We start from the raw sequence: 18,724 nt of genomic DNA, 5'->3' as shown, positions 1-18,724 counted from the left end.
AACGAAACCTCTTTACTTCCTGGATGTTGTCCCGCCCTCTGCGCCGCACAGCCAATGACATGCAAGAGAAGTGAATCCTTACGCCGCACAGCCAATGAAATGCCAGAGAAATATTTCCCGACAACTCAACAGCCAATCCGGAAACAGTAGAAGCGGGTGTATGTAATAATAGGTGAACTCGTGAAAATTCACAGCATGTGATTTGTTATCTGAGGAACACGATGCTAAACCTGGGTTATCATGATTTTTATTCAGAATCTAATACCAGATTTATATTATACGGGTAGTAAACCCTATTGCCATAAAGAGAGATCAAATAATTGTATATTGGGGGGTCTGTATATCCATTGTTTCTGACAGTTCATAGATTGGTTCAATCAGAAAGAGATTTTTCTCTGTAGTTTTCTGCATTCAGTATATGACACTATAACACAAGAGACGGAATTTCAGGGTCATCGTGATACTTTATGCTTATTTGGACTCAATCACTGAGATAAAGATGAACTAGTTCCGTGTCAAATATACCATTCAATGAAAAAAATTATGATAATGATATATATATATGCAAAGAATGGAGAGATGTCGATAGTTATTTCCTGAATTCCGAATTCGCTCGTTTACTGGAGACAGTTTTATAAGTTTCCTTTCATTTGCCTCAAGTAACGTTAAATGTTAGCAGGTAATAATCGTTAATAACTACAGATAACCACATCCTGTAACTACCTGGACTCGTTTACTTTGAGCTAACTTCATTGGCTGTAATCCTGGCTGTCGTTCACGAGGGGTAACTTTGCAGAAGCCCCCCCAAAATAGGCCTAACGACGCCCCCCGCTGAGGACGCTGACCTTTTTAACATGCGTTACGTCAAATCCCATTCATCGACCGGCGTAGAATCATCACGACCACTGATGTAACGGGTTCTCTCAGCGCCATGATCCCTATATTCAGTCAAGTGGACACAGTTGTGTGCAGAGACGGCGTTGAGTTAGCAGCTTCGAGAGCATTGAGGCAGCTCTGAAAAGGCACGATTTAACCTGTTGCGGTGGAATTATTTTCATAAAGGAATACATGTACCAAACGTCAATAAACCCCTCAAAGAAATGTCTCAAATCTCAACTAAGCTGCAGAGACTGTGCTTTTTTTTTAATCGATCCATGTCATTTTGTTCTCCGAGCTCAATAAATACTGTTTACATCCAGGCTGCGTCCTTCACTCGCAGTATGAAGTCCGCCCATGCATAGACACATGTATTCATCCCTGTCATTATTCAGTAATATTCCAAATTAAATGTTTCATTTTAAGGCCTCATTATTGCTGTGGTTTCCCCGCCATTGGAGCGGCGGGGTCGCCGCGCTTCACGGAGCGGTTCATTGTCACGAAACAAACTCATTAGTAGGTTGTAACATCTTAAAATGCTCTAAATGCTTCGTCTCTTCAGAGGACTTTACAATTTGTTCCGGGTGAATTTTTACGTGTTTCTGAATTTGTTTGTCAGGGAACTTCAGTTTTATTAAGATACCCTGCTCTGTATCAGCCTTGTAAAATCTGGGCGTCCCTAATACCTTCCATCCTGTCCATCAAAGACACGCGATTACCTTTTCTTCAAGAAATCTAAGAAAGATATCCTGTGCTTTTATTTTGAAAGTTTCAAATTAAATGGATTCATGTTATAATATTAGAGAAATCTTCTTATGTAGCATATTTCTACACTCGAATAAACAATAATCAAATGCAAAGAGGTTTATTTAACAATATGTCGGGGAGTAGTTTACACCGTGTTACAGTTTTAACCCTTTAAAGGGGCGGGGCCATGATGCTGATGTGGCCCACGGTGAACAGGAGTTTGACACCCCTGCTTCTAACAACGCCGGATTCTGACGCGGGATTGGTGGGCGCTCAAAAAAAACTTGAATACTACTTCCTCGCGCGAATCGATAGCAGTTTGTTTTCGGGGATTGAGTCGTCGCCGCGGTGACCCAGCTTGATCTCCGTTTTGCCGTACAACACGGTCAATACCGCAGCAAGCTAGTGAACACGGGCGCCGGGAACGTAGAAAGAGAAGAAGAAGAAGATGAAGAAGAAGAAGAAGAAGAAGAAGAAGAAGAAGAAGAAGAAGAAGAAGAAGAAGAAGAAAAAAACGCCCCAGCGGTGGACACAAAACACACGCATTGTTTCCTCTTCACTCGTTTCCCTCCCAATCAAGCGTGTTTTATTCCGATGAAAGGAGAGGAGGAGGGGGGAGGAGGGGGGGGGAATAATGCCCTTCTCTCGCTGTTCCCGTTCGCCGTGCACCTGCAGTGAGCCCATCGATCTCCGGGCGCCCTGAGGGCCTCATTTAAGACTCAAGGATTCTGCGTTGAAAAGAAGATTTTTTTTTTTTAAACATCTCCGTTTGAACGTCACAAAAACAGAAAAATCATACGGGAAAAAAATGGGGGGGTGGGGGGGAGTCGGTCTGCTTTGGAGTGAAGATGAGCTCTAAGTCGTGTCTGTCTGAAGATGGGAACAACAGCAACAATGAATGTGGCCTAATAGTTGCACCTTATAACCCGTCTGGATACCTGCTATTCGCAGAGATCATATCTAATTGGCAAACACTTAAAGGTGCCCAGCAGTGATCCCACATGTCAAAATCAACTGTATATACCAACTGATCTGAAAAATAGTGTGAAAAAATAACAACCATCTCATCAGGGGCCTTTTCAGCTAGGGGGCTCTGATGATTTACATATATATGTATATATATATATATGTATATATATATATATAAAGCTGGCATTATAAACTGTATGTGCTGCATGGGTATTTACCAATACCAATGGTTTCCAGGACTTCAAACCAAATTTCCATGACCAAAAATGTTGTGAAATCTCTTTGTATACATGAGACAATAGTTTGATTAAAAGAATAAACATTTATATAAATGATTATTCTTTTAATCAAACTATTGTCTCTCATTCATTTACATAAATATTTTTTCTTTTAATCAAACTGCGTAAATGAACGTATGAATATAACATAATTTTTCTGACTTTTCCAAAACTTTTGCGATTACATTTTTTTAAGGACTTTTCCAGGCCTGCAAATAATCATTTTTTGAATTCAATGACTTTTCCAGGTTTTCCATGACCCTATACGCCCTGGCTTTAGAGCGTTTAGTCGGGGTGTTTTCTTAGTTTGTAGAGGTGGTTTCCTCTGCAACGTATTTTCCTAAATGTCGAACTATAAGAGACGTTTCTGTCCAGTAGGGATGCCAAATGTACCAAATGTACCAAATGTATCAAACGTATCAAACGAACAGCCCGATCCATCCAAAAGTCACAGGTGTTAACTTCATTGATACTGTAACCTCTCTCTGTGATCTGGGGTGTTTAACCCTGGCCTCCCTCTATCTATCCACCATGTTGTCTTCTCTCTTTTCACCCCCCCCCCCCCTCCTCTCCCACTCTGACACCTCTCACCCGAGAGGGTAATTGCTCCGTGAGCCCGTTGCCCGGCCGAGCGGCGCAGCCCCCCCCCCCTCATCTCGCCGCCTCTCGTCCGCCCGGCCTCCGTGACACCAATCTCGGCGAGGGCGCAACACCATTTTGTGTAACCGGCCCTCGTGATGGAGATGGCATAATTGTCCTAATTAGGGGGGGGGGGGCATGACCCACACCGGCCATATGGCGGGAGGCTGATAATGAGCCAGTTAATGTGCCGCGTCCATCAGCGAGAAAACACTCAGTGTGGACGTTGTGTCGAAAAAGATGAAGCGGGTTTTTTTTACTCTCTTTTTCCCCCCGCTTGCTCGTTTATACATTTTGGCTCCAATAATAAATTAATAAAAAACACAAAATTCCCTTAAAAATTTATTTGATTACACTTACAGCAGTCAGTCATGTCGGCACATTAGAGGGATACCCCCCCCCCCCCTCCCCGTCATAAACCAAGTTTCATTTAATGAATCATTTGTTCCCAGCCTGGTCTCGCAGCTCCCATCATGCATCTGTGTCACCATTTCATGTTGTGACTCGGTTCCGTTTATGAATACGAGACATATCGCCAGTTCAAATGAAACTAATACAAATCTAATGGCCAGTAATGAGATGCTGTTTCGCCATTATTGGACGTGGGCTGTGTGTGTGTGTGTGTGTGTTCTCAATGCTGTGTATGATTTGATGCTAATAAAACCATACTTTCTGCTCCAGGGAGCAAGCACTGACCAGGATTCAGATTAGGCCTTAATGGCTTCCAGGCCTGAGGCTAAATTGAAATGTAAAACCCCAAACCAAACATCATTTGGTCCTCACGTTTCTCGATGTGGCCCAGCGAGGGGGAATTGGAGACACGTTTAACTGTAATTTGCTCGGTGTGTGCATTGAGGACGCCGTCTACGTGAACAAAGACGCTCGTGCCGGCTTTGCGTTGCGATGCCGCGGCCGGCTCGCTTCCGTTAATCTGCGCCCACTCGGCGGCCTCCTCCCGATAGTTTAAGCGCTCGTGAATTATTTTTCCTCCGGTGTGTGCGATCCAAGGCAAAAGACTTGGAGAAAATACTGGATTCTCCATTCCTATGGAAACCTAAATGAGATACGTTTGACTCTTTTGTGTTTTATTGGTAGTAGAAGCAATATGTGAAAAATCTATAGAAGTGTTGCATTGGAGTCAATTCAGCTTAGAGGTGTGTCATAAACAACCAGTATGGATCTATTCTGCAATACAATCATAATGAATCACATCCATCATATCAGATGTGGACTATATACACGACCAATGTTGCCGGCTAATCACTACGCCGGTCAACAGTTCTCAGTCATCCTTCAGCCCAAAGTCACCATTTGAATGTGATGTAGGGCTGCAAATAACGATTATTTTAATAATTGATCAATCTGGAGATGAATTTTTTGATTTATCGGATAAAAAAATATATGATAATTTCCAACCTTTTATTTAAAAACGCTTTACTTGCATGAGTTTACTCGCACCACTATTTGTGGTTTAATCGTGTCATTCGCGTCGGTGAGGGGGCGGGGCTTATCTCAGTTAATTCGCTCCGTAAAAAAACATTTTTCATTACCCGAAGGCCACCCAGTTCTCATTATTCAGTTGATTGCAATCTACAACCTCGCCACTAGATGTCACTAAACCCAACACTCACGTCCTTTAAAATAGAAAATCTCAATTTTTACGAAATGAATACGTCTCAAAGTTGGAAAAGGGAAGGAAAACTATTCTGGAATGTCCCCAGCAGCATTGAGATAGTTCTTTATTCACACCCAAACAGCAGCCACAGCCTCCAAGCATTAAACACTGAATATAAATTATCTTTTTTCGGACAATGATCAATACAAAAGCACCTGAACATTTCTCATCGATGCACACCACCCAGCACGCACGGAAGAAAGAAATATAAAGTTGTTGAAAATCAATTGTCTTATTGGGTGAGTGGAGGTAAGAGCACTGGCCTTTGTTGCGTGTCATATAGAAAGCAGCGTACAAAATTAACTTTTTTCGTACACATTCACGGATTGATGCATTCACGACTTGATGACATCGGCAACACAGAGTCCAGCGTTCATCAGGGAAATAGAGAGCGAGAGAGAAAGAAAGGAGGTCAATAGTACGCACAGAACTCGACCCTGTCTCGCATATATGTTGGATGTGGTTTAAAACTATGGATGGGCCGTTCCCTCCTTCAATGTGGCTTTCTCTGGCGGCTCATGGACACGGGGGGGGGGGGGGCTTTCTTCAACGAAGCAGTCAGACTCTTTGTACTCCCATAGTTGGCTAAAATAATCACCTAAAAAAAAGAAATACGAGTGTTGTACGACTTCACGGCGACACTTCATGATTTAGTTATTTCTTTAATTTAAAAAGTGAATCAAAACTTTTTTGGGCCGTAAAAAGTTTGGTGGAAAATGTTCACCCTCTATCGCAAAGTTATTAGAATACATATGAATATGTTTTGAGGAGTGACTTTGTTTATAGTGTCTCAGATTCAGTTTAGCAGGGTTTAATCGACGGATCATATGATGATGAATACCTTCCGCTGACAAACAGATATCAAAATCCGGTTAGTAGACGGAACTCCTGACGCGGTGGTATTTGTTCATTTTGAAGAATCATATCTCTTGTTTGAACATAAAACTTCATACGTTTGAAGGTCTCCTCAAGCCGCTTATTAACATGATCCTTTATTGGTCTCGGGGGATTTTAAGAGCCCATAAATCAAGCCGTAAACAACACACAGCTAGGCTAATTCTGTGTGAAAGTGATTTTCACCACGCGTCATAGCTTGCGTTCTAATTGTTCCCGAGGGGCTCTTAGAGGACATGATTCAGATTGTAATCGGCACAAAGCAGGTTAGGTCAAAGGAAAGGTGAAGCGATTTAAGACCTCAACCCAGCAAGCAACCTGGTTAACTCGATAACTGAGACCTGTGATATACGGGAGATTTTATTAATGTTTTCCTTATATTATCCAAGTTAAAAGTAACAAACATGAACATTGTGCCATAAGTAATCTGAACACTAGGACCTTCTGGGCCACTTGGCACCTACAGTGCGAGGAACCCTTCGTCCCTCGGCGCTTAAAGCATAAGCTGACCTCTATGGCCCCCCACAGCACTTGAGGACCTTCAATCGTGAGTTGACCACTAGAACTACCGGGGCCTCAGGGTGCTTCAATCATGAGTAGACAACTAGAACTACCACTACCACTAGAACTACCGGGTGCCTTTAGGTGCTTCAATCGTGAGTTGACCACTAGAACTACCGGGGCCTCAGGGTGCTTTAATCGTGAGTTGACCACTAGAACTACCGGGGCCTCAGGGTGCTTTAATCGTGAGTTGACCACTAGAACTACCGGGGCCTCAGGGTGCTTCAAGTGGGAGTTGACCACTAAAACTATACCAAGGCCTCAGGATGCTACTAACATGAGCCGATCACTAGAACTACCGGGGCCTAAGGGTGCTTAAATCATGAGTAGACAACTAGAACTACCACTAGAACTACCGGGTGCCTTTAGGTGCTTCAATCGTGAGTTGACTACTAGAACTACCGGGGCCTCAGGGTGCTTCGAGTGTGAGTTGACCACTAGAACTAACCCTAACCCTAAAATTGGAGAGTCTACACTTGAAAGGGTCTTTTAAAAGTAAAATGAAAGCATGAGCTCTGATCGAGGCCAGTGATTGGGGGAGTAGGAGACATTCGTCACCTTTTGCATGGAGGCTCCACAGGCATAATGAGGGACACCTTTGATGACGCTGTGCATGTGAATAACTGCCGATAATGATCTGCACAAGTATTAAAGACCCACAAAATGTCACTCGTGGGGGAGCATTGGCGCTCCAACCGTAAACACATGACAGATATTGAACTACTATTTCAGATATTTGCCATTTAGATAGTTTGACACTTTTTTCTTCTTCCGAGAGAGCAACTCTTCGCTCTATTATAAAAACATTCAATCCTGCTGATTCGAAAATATGGGCTAAAACTTTCCTGTCCTGAGAACAGCTGATTTGACTTCAAGCTGGTACAATCCGATCAATCCAAAGTCTTGAGTCCTTGTGTTAGAGAGGGGTTTGTCATTTTTGCCATAATCAGGCAGGTTGGGGGGGTGGGGGGTCCAAAAGACATTTCAATCAGGAGAAACCGGTCGGATAACGAAAAGATAATTATTTATTCTTAACAGATGATGTGCGATGACGTGTTGACAGAGGTTTTGGCATTTGGACTCTACGGGGAGATTTATAATCGAGTCTGCGCTGATCAGCGACAAGATAGATTCCCCCGTGGAGTTCAGACCCGCTGGGGACGATGGTAGAATGATGAGTTGATGAAGATGATGGACCTGATGAAGACTGGGAGGTGGAGGGGTTGCGTAACAGCGACAAGAATGCACCGAAGGTAGAGAGACGGCCACGTTAAGAAGAGACAGCGGCAAGATGAGAGGCTGACGATGTCTTTGTTGGACTTATTGCATAGAGGAGAGCAGCTGATCTAAACCAACAATGACACAGGGAAATAATAACGGAGCGTGAGTGAGAAGTGACATAAATGAATTAAATGACGAGCGGAGGCATCAAGAGAGAGAATGGTCTTCTGATTGAACTCTATACGCTTGAGCTTCAGGGGTCTCACAGGACGATGAGTGGTTGACTTTAACAAAAGGTGTAGAGTTTGCTCTGATACAAAACCCCTGATTGAACAACAAACACTTCAAAAAAAGAGAATTTGTCAATTAATAGAACCCCATAATGGCCACAAGTTGATGTCTGGCCCCAGATATGCAATAGTGTACATCAATGGTTCTCAAATTGGGGCACGTGAGATTTTTGTAAATATACACTACCGTTCAAAAGTTTGGGGTCACTTAGAAATGTCTTTATTTTTCAAAGAAAAGAACTGTTTTTTCAATAAAGATAACATTAATCAAAAATACACACTATACATTGTTAATGTGGTAAATGACTATTCTAGGTGGAAACGTCTGGTTTCTAATGAAATATCTCCAGAGGTGTATAGAGGCCCATTTCCATCAACGATCACTCCAGTGTTCTAATGGTACATTGTGTTTGCTAATCGCCTTAGAAGACTAATATCTGATTAGAAAACCCTTGTGCAATTATGTTAGCACAGCTGAAAACAGTTATGCTGGTGATATAAGCTATACAACTGGCCTTCCTTTGAGCTTGAAGTTTGGAGAACAAAATTAATACTTCAAATATTAATCATCATTTCTAACCTTGTCAATGTCTTGACTATATTTTCTATTCAATTTTCAATTCATTTGATAAATAAAAGTGAGTTTTCATGGAAGACACGAAATTGTCTGGATGACCCCAAACTTTTGAACGGTAGTGTATTTAAAATCAGTATCCATGAAAAAATCCTTTAAAAATAGTAGTTATTCAATAAATATTCAATTCAATATAAATATAAGTTCATAAACTTGATATATTACAGTCTAAATCCGACACTGATATATGTTTGTCTGTTAACATATTTCACATGGGGGTATATCACTAAAACCAATAGTTGACACCAGGGGAGTCAAACATCAGCGTCATGGCCGCCTCTTAAAGGGCCGGTGTAACTGAAGAGCTGTATAAACTACTCCAGAACATATTGTTGAATAACTCTCTTTGCATTTGATTATTGTTTATCCGAGAGTAGAAATATTGTACACAAGAACATTTCTCTGATATTACAACACAAATCCATTTAATTTGAAACCTTCAAAATAAAAGCACAGGATATAAAGGCGATCATGTGTCTTTCAAGCCGCCAGGAGCCGCATAAAATGACGTGGTGGGCCGCATTCGGGCCGCGGGTCTTGTGTTTGACACCTGTGGTCTACACTATAGAACATGCACCTGACTAACAGTTCATAAGCACATACCTGTTGGCATACCAACATATATTATATCGGGTATTTTCTCTCTAAATTTGAACAGAAATTTAAAAAAAACTGTGCAGTTGACGCAGCCGATTGTATTATTTACATTAAAACTCCCATTTGGTGGAGGTCCAAACACTGTTGCATGATGGGAGAATAGCGTTGGGATGTCCAGTGACCCAACGGATCATTATTGAACCACAACGATGCAACTGGGCTCTGAATATTGAGTCTCTGGGTCCTTTGCGGTCTACTTAGTGGTGTCAGTCCATCGCATGTCTTTGAAGAAGAGCTTTACTAAAGCAATTCATTGCCTTTTAAATACCAGCTTTTTAAAACGCTGCATTATTGTGCACATGAAGCAAGAACTCTTCTTTTTTTTCAAATACATGAAAGACCATTCAAGCCTTTCGAGTGGTCTTCTCAGACATCTGGGACTGCAGCAGAGAATAACCTTCTGAACAGGAGAGTAAGTGTATAATAACCTTACCGTATTGCATATGTGGGGATATGTGGCTCACAGGATGGTATTATATTCCCATATCTAAGTATTTCCAATACCAATGAGCCCTTTTCAATTGGCTAGTCAAGACGTGAGAGAGTTTCAAGGGAGATGTACCTTGAAATTACTTCGCAAGCATTCAGCCGTTCCCATTGTTGTTGTTTGACCAGTAGCGCACGGCGGCTAATGTTGTATGCCAAATATGCCGATACGTAATGCAACACACACACACACACACATATATATACGAATGCTGTACGACTTGGCGAGTCAAGGACGCGTCGGCATCGCTCTCATCTCTCTCTCTCTCAGAAAGACGTTTCCCTTTCATCCGCAAATATGTACGAACGTATGAAAGAGTTTGAAAAGGCACGGAGGAAATCCGTAGATAAGATTTAAAATGGCACACGTATAGAATGTGGGGAAACTATCCTCGCATGGGTTTCTACGCAGTTTCTGCGACCACCCGGAGACTTCTCTGTTTACTCCATCCAACGCAAACATGCCTTCGGGGAAATTCAGTTCAGTTTATTTTGTGTAGCCCGATATCAGAAATTACTAATTTGCCTCAGAGGGCTTTACAATCAGGACACATGCGACCCCCCTGACCTTTGACCTCACATCGGATAAGGAAGAACTCCCAAGAAATAGAAAAAAAAGGGGGAAAAAGGGAAGAAACCTTTGAAAAAAAAGTAGGATTCCTCTCCAGGATGGACATGAGCATAGAGGTCATGTGACCAGATGAACATGAGATCCCACTTAATCATGCACGACTCAAAGAAGTCGAGCATAAAAAAAGACCCTTTGCCGTGTGTTATGGCGGATAACGTGAACGTGGACGCTGGGGAACGGCGGTCCGGATGGTTCGTATCACATTTAAGACATTGTTTATTCGACAAATGTAAAGAATATATGAATAAATATGCAATCATTCCACGATGTCGCTCTCGTTTGAGCTGAAATCAATGGTGGTAGCGAGCAGGTGACTTAATGAATCCTTCTTTTAAGCCCCGCCCACCCTGCTTCTGTGCCGTCAAGTCGCTCCATTTGACAATATGCATTTGAAAGATGGATCAGGATGTCAAACTAATTTAGTGATGAAAACAGGTAAAGGTAAAGATGGAAACTAAAGCCGGTCATGTGACCAGAAGGAATCATTACAGAGTTACATGAACAAGTTAAACTAGAACGGGCACTCGGTAGAGCGCATACCTTCGCAGCAGCCACTTTTTTGGTACCTTTTCATGACCTTGACCTTGACCTTTGTCCCGATCGATCCCAAAATCTAATCAAATGGTCCCCGGATAATAACCAATCATCCCACCAAATTTCTTGCGATTCGGTTTAATACTTTTTGAGTTATGCGAATAACACGCATACAAATAAATAAATACACAGCGAACAAAACATAACCTACCACATTCAATGCGAAGGTAATTAATATGAGATTTTAATTCGTAATAGGCATGGACCACGATCCAGACCTCCGTGATCCATGAGGCCGACGGAGGTAGAGAGGGAGGGGTGGGCGGGGAAGTAAAGGGAAAGAAACAACACCGAAACAACATCGCCGCCAAAGACAAAGTCATTGGTTTATTCCATATGCTAACTCGAGTTGGGAGTCAAAAAACAAACAAACAGCACTTCACTTCCCTTTTGTTTCATCCCAAGTCCCGCCCCCAAATCAATCAGACCCCAAAAAACAACATACCTGTGAAAAAAAAGACAAAAGCATCTCTGATGTCGATCCCAATGTTTCTATCCAATTTATGCAGGTGTGTGTGTGTGTGTGTGTGTAGACAAGGGGGGGGGGGAGGGGGATCCAGCCCTACCGGGGCTCCTAACTAGCTCGGCGTGTGCGGTCCTTTGGCTCGGCGAGTACCGCGGGGCAATTACACAACTATCATTTTCTGCAGACTGCCTTCGTCTTTGATGATGTTCGTCAAAACAACAATGCCCCCCCCCCCCCACACACACACACACCTCCACACACACACGTCGTACTCGCAGAGTGTTAATTACCAAGGCGATTACCATCTGCTTCCAAAACCACTGTTTCCCAAACCCCGAAACGGTGGGGCTATAGAATCCTGAAGTGGGTCGCAGGCGGTTCTGGGGGAGAGGACGATGAACCGGGCTTTTTTACTTTCAGAGTGACGTATAAGTCAAGAGAGAAAGCAGGAAGGTGAGCAGGAAAATGAAGTTGACATGAGGCTCATGGGAATCAGCAGATCACAGATGCATAGGAACGGGCCTTTAAGGCCGAGAAGGGAGTGCAGAGTGGCTATTTAAAAGTGTGCGTCTGTACTTTGACTTTTCTTACAGGTTCTACTCTCGAGAAAAGTTCACACCCCTCCTGGTGTGAACGCAGCGCTTTGCAGAGCGGCTGCTTAGAGCCTCCTCATATAAAAATAGCAGCTCGGCTATATTATTTGTCGGAACCTGAATTGACGGCACGCCGCCTCACGGAGTTTAAAAGAAAACAGCACGATGTAAAGGTCAGGGTATTTGTGGACTTTTACAGGGAAATGTAATTAATGAGGTTACGATAAATAGAAAAGGTGATCGCTACGAGGCCAACGGACCGAAGTCACGAACATAAAACTGATACGATTTTGGTAAAGAAATGGTAGTTTCAGAGGTTGTAATCCTTCCAATAAAACGCCGGGTAAACAGAGTTCTGCTTGGTTTACCTTCCATTATGAAACACACACACACACACACTCACACACACACACACACACACACACACACATCACTTTGTCACCTCGATGCCAGGAACAGATATGCCCAAGTTTTTTATATATATATTTTTTCTCAGGCTGAGCACATCATCGCCGGCACACTGGGAATGCATTATTCAAATGGATCTTTGTTACTCCTCCAAAGATGATTGTGGCACAATCAGCCATGAAATAAGTTTGCTGTTTTTTTTATTTTTAAAGTGTTATTCTCCCCGCAGGTCTCTCAGGTGTAGCTTTGTATTCAGGTCGGCTTGCCGGCGCCAAAAATCAATCTCAATCAAAGGTGGCGAGGAGTTTATCATAAATTATCATGAAAAGGGTTCCCACTCAGTAGATGCTTAATTACAATCTCATTTGAATAAGTTTGCATATTAATGAGTTTGGAATGAAAATGGTTCGTGGGGTTTGTGGTGGGGGGCCGCCGGGGTAACCCACGGCGATAATGACGGCCCTTTAAAAAAAAATGCGTGCGATATTATTGCCGCTGGAGTGAGACGCGCGCTTTGACCCCCCCCACCGGCCGAATGCACGTCATACACACTCAAAAGATGCACACATGCACACACACACACACCCACACAATGCTACAAGCGCACACATGCACACAAACATGCACACATGCATACACACACACGCAAACACACACACGCACAAGCTCATACAAACACATGCATGCTCATAAACATGCACACACACGCACACAAACACACACATGCACACAAAGACACACGCACGCCCTTAAACGCACACAAAGACACAAACACTCGCAGACACACACAAGCGCACACAAACACATGCACGCACACAAACATGCACACACACGCACAATCATGTACACAAACACATGCACAGAAACATGCACACACACACAAAACACGTGCATACACAAACACACACAAACACATGCATGCACACAAACATGCACCTACACGCACAATCATGTACACAAACACATGCACACACAAGAACACACAAACACATGCACGCACACAAACATATCCACAAGCACGCACACACACACAAATACATGCACAAATACATCTACAAACACGTACACACACACACATAAATACATGCATAAATGCACACACACACGCAAACACATCCACAAACACGCACACACACACACAAATACATGCACAAACATGCACACACACACACAAATACATGCATAAACATGCACACACACACACAAATACATGCACAAACATGCACACACACACGCAAACACATCCACAAACACGCACACACACACAAATACATGCACAAACATGCACACACACACACACAAACACATCCACAAACACGCACACACACATACAAACACACGCACAAACACAGAAACAAATGCACACACACACAAACACACGCAGACACACACAAGCGCACACAAACACATGCACACACACAAACACACACAGACACGCACAAGTGTACACAAACATTCACTTGCATACAAACACATGCACACACATAAACCCACACACGCACACACACACATGCACACACACACATGCACAGACGCACACACACACACGCAGGCCCAGCGCCGGCTCGGGGTGTCGTCTCGTTATTAATGGGGAGTCTCTGACATTAATAAACTATAACCAAATCAAAGACTTCATTAGCCTCACACACTCGGGGTTCCTCACACACGGATTCGGGCGAGTGATATTCGCCGTGCACGACTCAACTCTCCGCTCTCTCTCTTCTTTCCCCGGCGTCGATGTCGACTTTGAGGCGTCGGCGTCGCGTCCGCCTGGCGGTGACGCTCCACACCGAGTGTGAAGAGAGGATTTGGGTTTTTTACCGTCACGTTGGACGTGCGTGAACTGGATGTTTGGAGATGTTCGATATTCAGTCCGTTCTCACAAAGGAAAGCAAATAAAAGGTTATTTTAAAAGGCAACATTAATGTTTATGGCTTTGTTTCCTCGCTTTGTTATAACATTCTGTCAAATTGTAATTGCTTTGAGATCTCAGCAGGATGTCTACATTTATTAAATATACACTTCAGACTGGTTTTAACATGCTCTTAATTAGATTTTTTTGTCATATCTTATTGTAAATGTTTAATTTAATTTATCTTAAATTATAATAATTATTGTATCTATGAATATATATTTATTCATAATCATAAATGTATATTATTTATATAAAATAATATGCATATATACATACATATATATAATATATACATATACATATATAATATATATATACATATAGTATATATATGTATGTACCGTATATATTTATATTCATACATATATATATTATTTATATCCATAACTATACATATAAACATACATATATATATATACAGGACTGTCTCAGAAAATTAGAATATTGTGATAAAGTTCTTTATTTTCTGTAATGCAATTAAAAAAACAAAAATGTCATGCATTCTGGATTCATTACAAATCAACTGAAATATTGCAAGCCTTTTATTCTTTTAATATTGCTGATTATGGCTTACAGCTTAAGAAAACTCTAAAATCCTATCTCATAAAATTTGAATATTTCCTCAGACCAAGTAAAAAAGATTTATAACAGCAAAACAAAATCAAACATTTGAAAATATGTTTCCAGGTGTTTCGAGTTCATTAGACGATTCAAGTGATTTGTTTAATACCCTACTAGTATACTTTTTCATGATATTCTAATATTTAGAGATAGGATATTTGAGTTTTCTTAAGCTGTAAGCCATAATCAGCAATATTAAAAGAATAAAAGGCTTGCAATATTTCAGTTGATTTGTAATGAATCCAGAATGCATGACATTTTTGTTTTTTTAATTGCATTACAGAAAATAAAGAACTTTATCACAGTATTCTAATTTTCTGAGACAGTCCTGTATATACATATATATTATATATGTATATATTCATTTAGATTAATAAATATACATAGATACACATATTTAATATATATAAACATACATATACATATAAACATACATATATATACATAATTATATATATATATATTAATACATATATATTAATTATATCCATAAATATACATATAAACATTCATATACATAAATATATATATATACATATGTATTATATATATATATTTACAAATATATATTATTTATATCGATAAATATTCATATATACACAAATATATAAATATATAAATATATAATATACATACATAACTATATATATGTTAATATGTTCATTTATGTATATATAAATATATCTATATATTTATGTATATATGAATATTTATGTATATATATATATATAATATGTTTTAGTAGGATGTCCAAAGGTGTAATCCATTAATAAGCATGCAGGTACAGGTATTGTAAACATTCTTTGATTTAAGTTATAAATATGAATCTGGGTGATCTGGATGTTTTCATGCGTCTGACATCCAAAAGCTGTGAATCACGCGGGAGGAGGATGTCATCTGCATGACAAACTCCCGCTTCACAGGATGAGATGAATTTAATGATCCCTCCAAAGCAGATCGCCCGGTCTACCTTTGGCAGAATCACCGAACACGGCGTGTGTCATTTTTTCTTTTTTATAGATGTATTTCTGAATATTCGCTCCTTTTCAAACCCAAATATAGAGACTTAAAGAGTTTATCCCCGCTGCTAATCTGCGATGACCCATTTATCTGCTACTCCGTGGGGAAATAACCCCACACAGTGGGGGAGGGGGAGCTGAGTTCCAGAGCACCCATCAGCAACGTCTGGGAAAAAAACGATTCATATTTTTTGGGGGGAATTCGATGTCAGAATTTAGCACAAAAAACACGAGGGTGTCAATCTCAGAGAGTTGTTGATTCACCTCAGGAAACACAAAAGGATAAATTATGTATTCGCAATTGTTTCTTGGAGCATTTAGATTGTGTGTGTGTGTATGTGGTATTTCCAGACCGAAACATTCAGGATTCATGGTCCTTCCTCCTTCCTCCTTCCTTATCTTGATACACGTACGATCACACCTGGAACTCTAATCCATTTGTGTATTAAAAGTCTCCGATTGGTCGTAAGACATCGGATCGGCTCCTAAATCGGTTTGTTTTCCGTTTTTTAAGGATGTTCTCAGTGCCGATCCGATGCGTTTCTAATGCTCCATCTCTCTGAAGTGAGAAAGCTTCAATTGTTGTTGTTTATTTGGTTTTATCAACTATTCACGGGCTGGTTCCAAACTGTGAACTGAAAAGTGTCTAAACCGCCCGACGACACGCCGTTATTGAACAACTCAAAGTCCATTGGCTGGATTTCTCCTGTGTTTCTTAAAGTGTTTTGTGAATAAATAAATTCTTCATTAAAACATACAACAATATATTTAATAAATAGAACACACGATACTTCAAATGGAAGAAATTTATATCAAATGAAAGACATTTTTTATTTTTACATTATAACAATTAAGCCCGTCATTCGTTATTTGCAACGGACGCAAATACTTTCACCAACATGAAAAGAAAAATCCTTATTTCTTCTTCCAACTACTACATGAACCCCTTCATTACTTGTGTTTATTAATTGTGTTCAGTGGTTGGATTAACACACGGTCTTTTCAAAACACACACACACACACACCGGTCTCACTTTGCGAGGCGGGAAAGGAACCGTGACGGCGTCGGCGGTGGTTATGAAATCGCTTGTAAAAAAATATTCAACAAGTCGATAGAGAGATTGTTTTAAAAGGCAAATAAATCTTTACATCTGATTAAAGCCGAAAGGAAACTAAAGTAAAAAATGAGGCAACGCGCTGCACTGCTTCCCCGAGGCCTGCACACCGCCAGCGTGACGCAACGCGTAGCGCTCCGCGTATAGCGCCACTTCTTGTTCTCCAAAGGAAGCGCGTGAGAGGAGCTCGACCGTGGGCCCGGAGGCGGCCGCTCGACGGCGAGTCTTTCCTCCGGGAGTCCGACCCGAGAGAGAGAGAGTGACATGAAAAGAGGAAAAAGGAGGAAGGGGAGCATCACTCATCCCTGATGCAACAGCAGAGACTAGTGGCGAGAGACGGAGTCGCGTATCGCGACGACGTTCTCGTCCCTCTCGGTTTTTCCAATTTTTTTCTCCCCCCTGTTCTCGTCATCTTTGTTTACCTTCTCGCCTCCTTCTTGACTTCCTCCTCCTCTCTTTCTTTCTTCTTTCCCCTCTCCTCTCGTCGTCCCCCCCCCCCCCCCCCACCTCGCGCTCACCTTCCAGACTTGACCTTTTCCTCTGTTTGTAAAGATTATTACGGCTACAATTATTACAGATTACGCCGAGGGAAGAGGAGAGAGAGTGTGTGTGTGTGTGTTTGCATGTGCACACACACCCACACACACACACAAGCATTTTTTTATTAGATCTGTACAAGAGAGCATATTGACTTCTCATACCACCTAAAGGGCAACATCCATGAAATAGAGGAATTATATTTCTATTTTTTTTTATTGAGTATCCATGTGGGAATTGCACCCCAATCCTCTTTATTCATCACCTAATTTTTCCACAATATTTTCCACAAGCTTTCAAGGAAAATAAATTACAATTTCTTCCACGTTTTCCTAACCCTAACCCTAACCCTAACCCCAATTTAGAGAACATTATCTTCAATTTCTCTAGGCAAAAAAAAAGAAGGTGTGTTTAAAAAAATAAAAATCAAACACGCTCCTGCTTTCCTTTGTCAGTACTTTGTGTTTCCCGACGCGCGGAAACATAAATTATCATATTTGACTGTGAGTGTTTCGCAGCACGTTGACGAGCAGAAGCCAAAAAAAACACAACAACAAAAAACACGGGAGGTGGAGAGTGTTCAGCTGTGTGGAAGAATCTGAGCTTAATCAGAGCTGAGGGCAAGCAGATTAATTACACCGCGACTTATACACACAACTCGTAAAAATGTACACGCTTCGTGTTCACACACACACACACACACACACATGGGAGGGGAAGCTCACACCGGTGGCCTTGGCTAATAAAGACAGCGTGCTAATGAGCAAGTGTAGTTATAAAAAAAAAAGAAGAGAGACGACAGAAAAAGAAAAGCAAATCATTCATAAAGTCGTATCGATCAGAGCGGAGACGCCGAGGCTCCGTCACGGGCGGCGAAAATAAAAAAGCGCGAGATCAC

Source organism: Pseudoliparis swirei, chromosome 17 (genome assembly GCF_029220125.1).
Source record: "Pseudoliparis swirei isolate HS2019 ecotype Mariana Trench chromosome 17, NWPU_hadal_v1, whole genome shotgun sequence".
Lineage (NCBI taxonomy): Eukaryota > Metazoa > Chordata > Actinopteri > Perciformes > Liparidae > Pseudoliparis > Pseudoliparis swirei.
Note: the sequence above shows the minus strand (reverse complement) of the source record.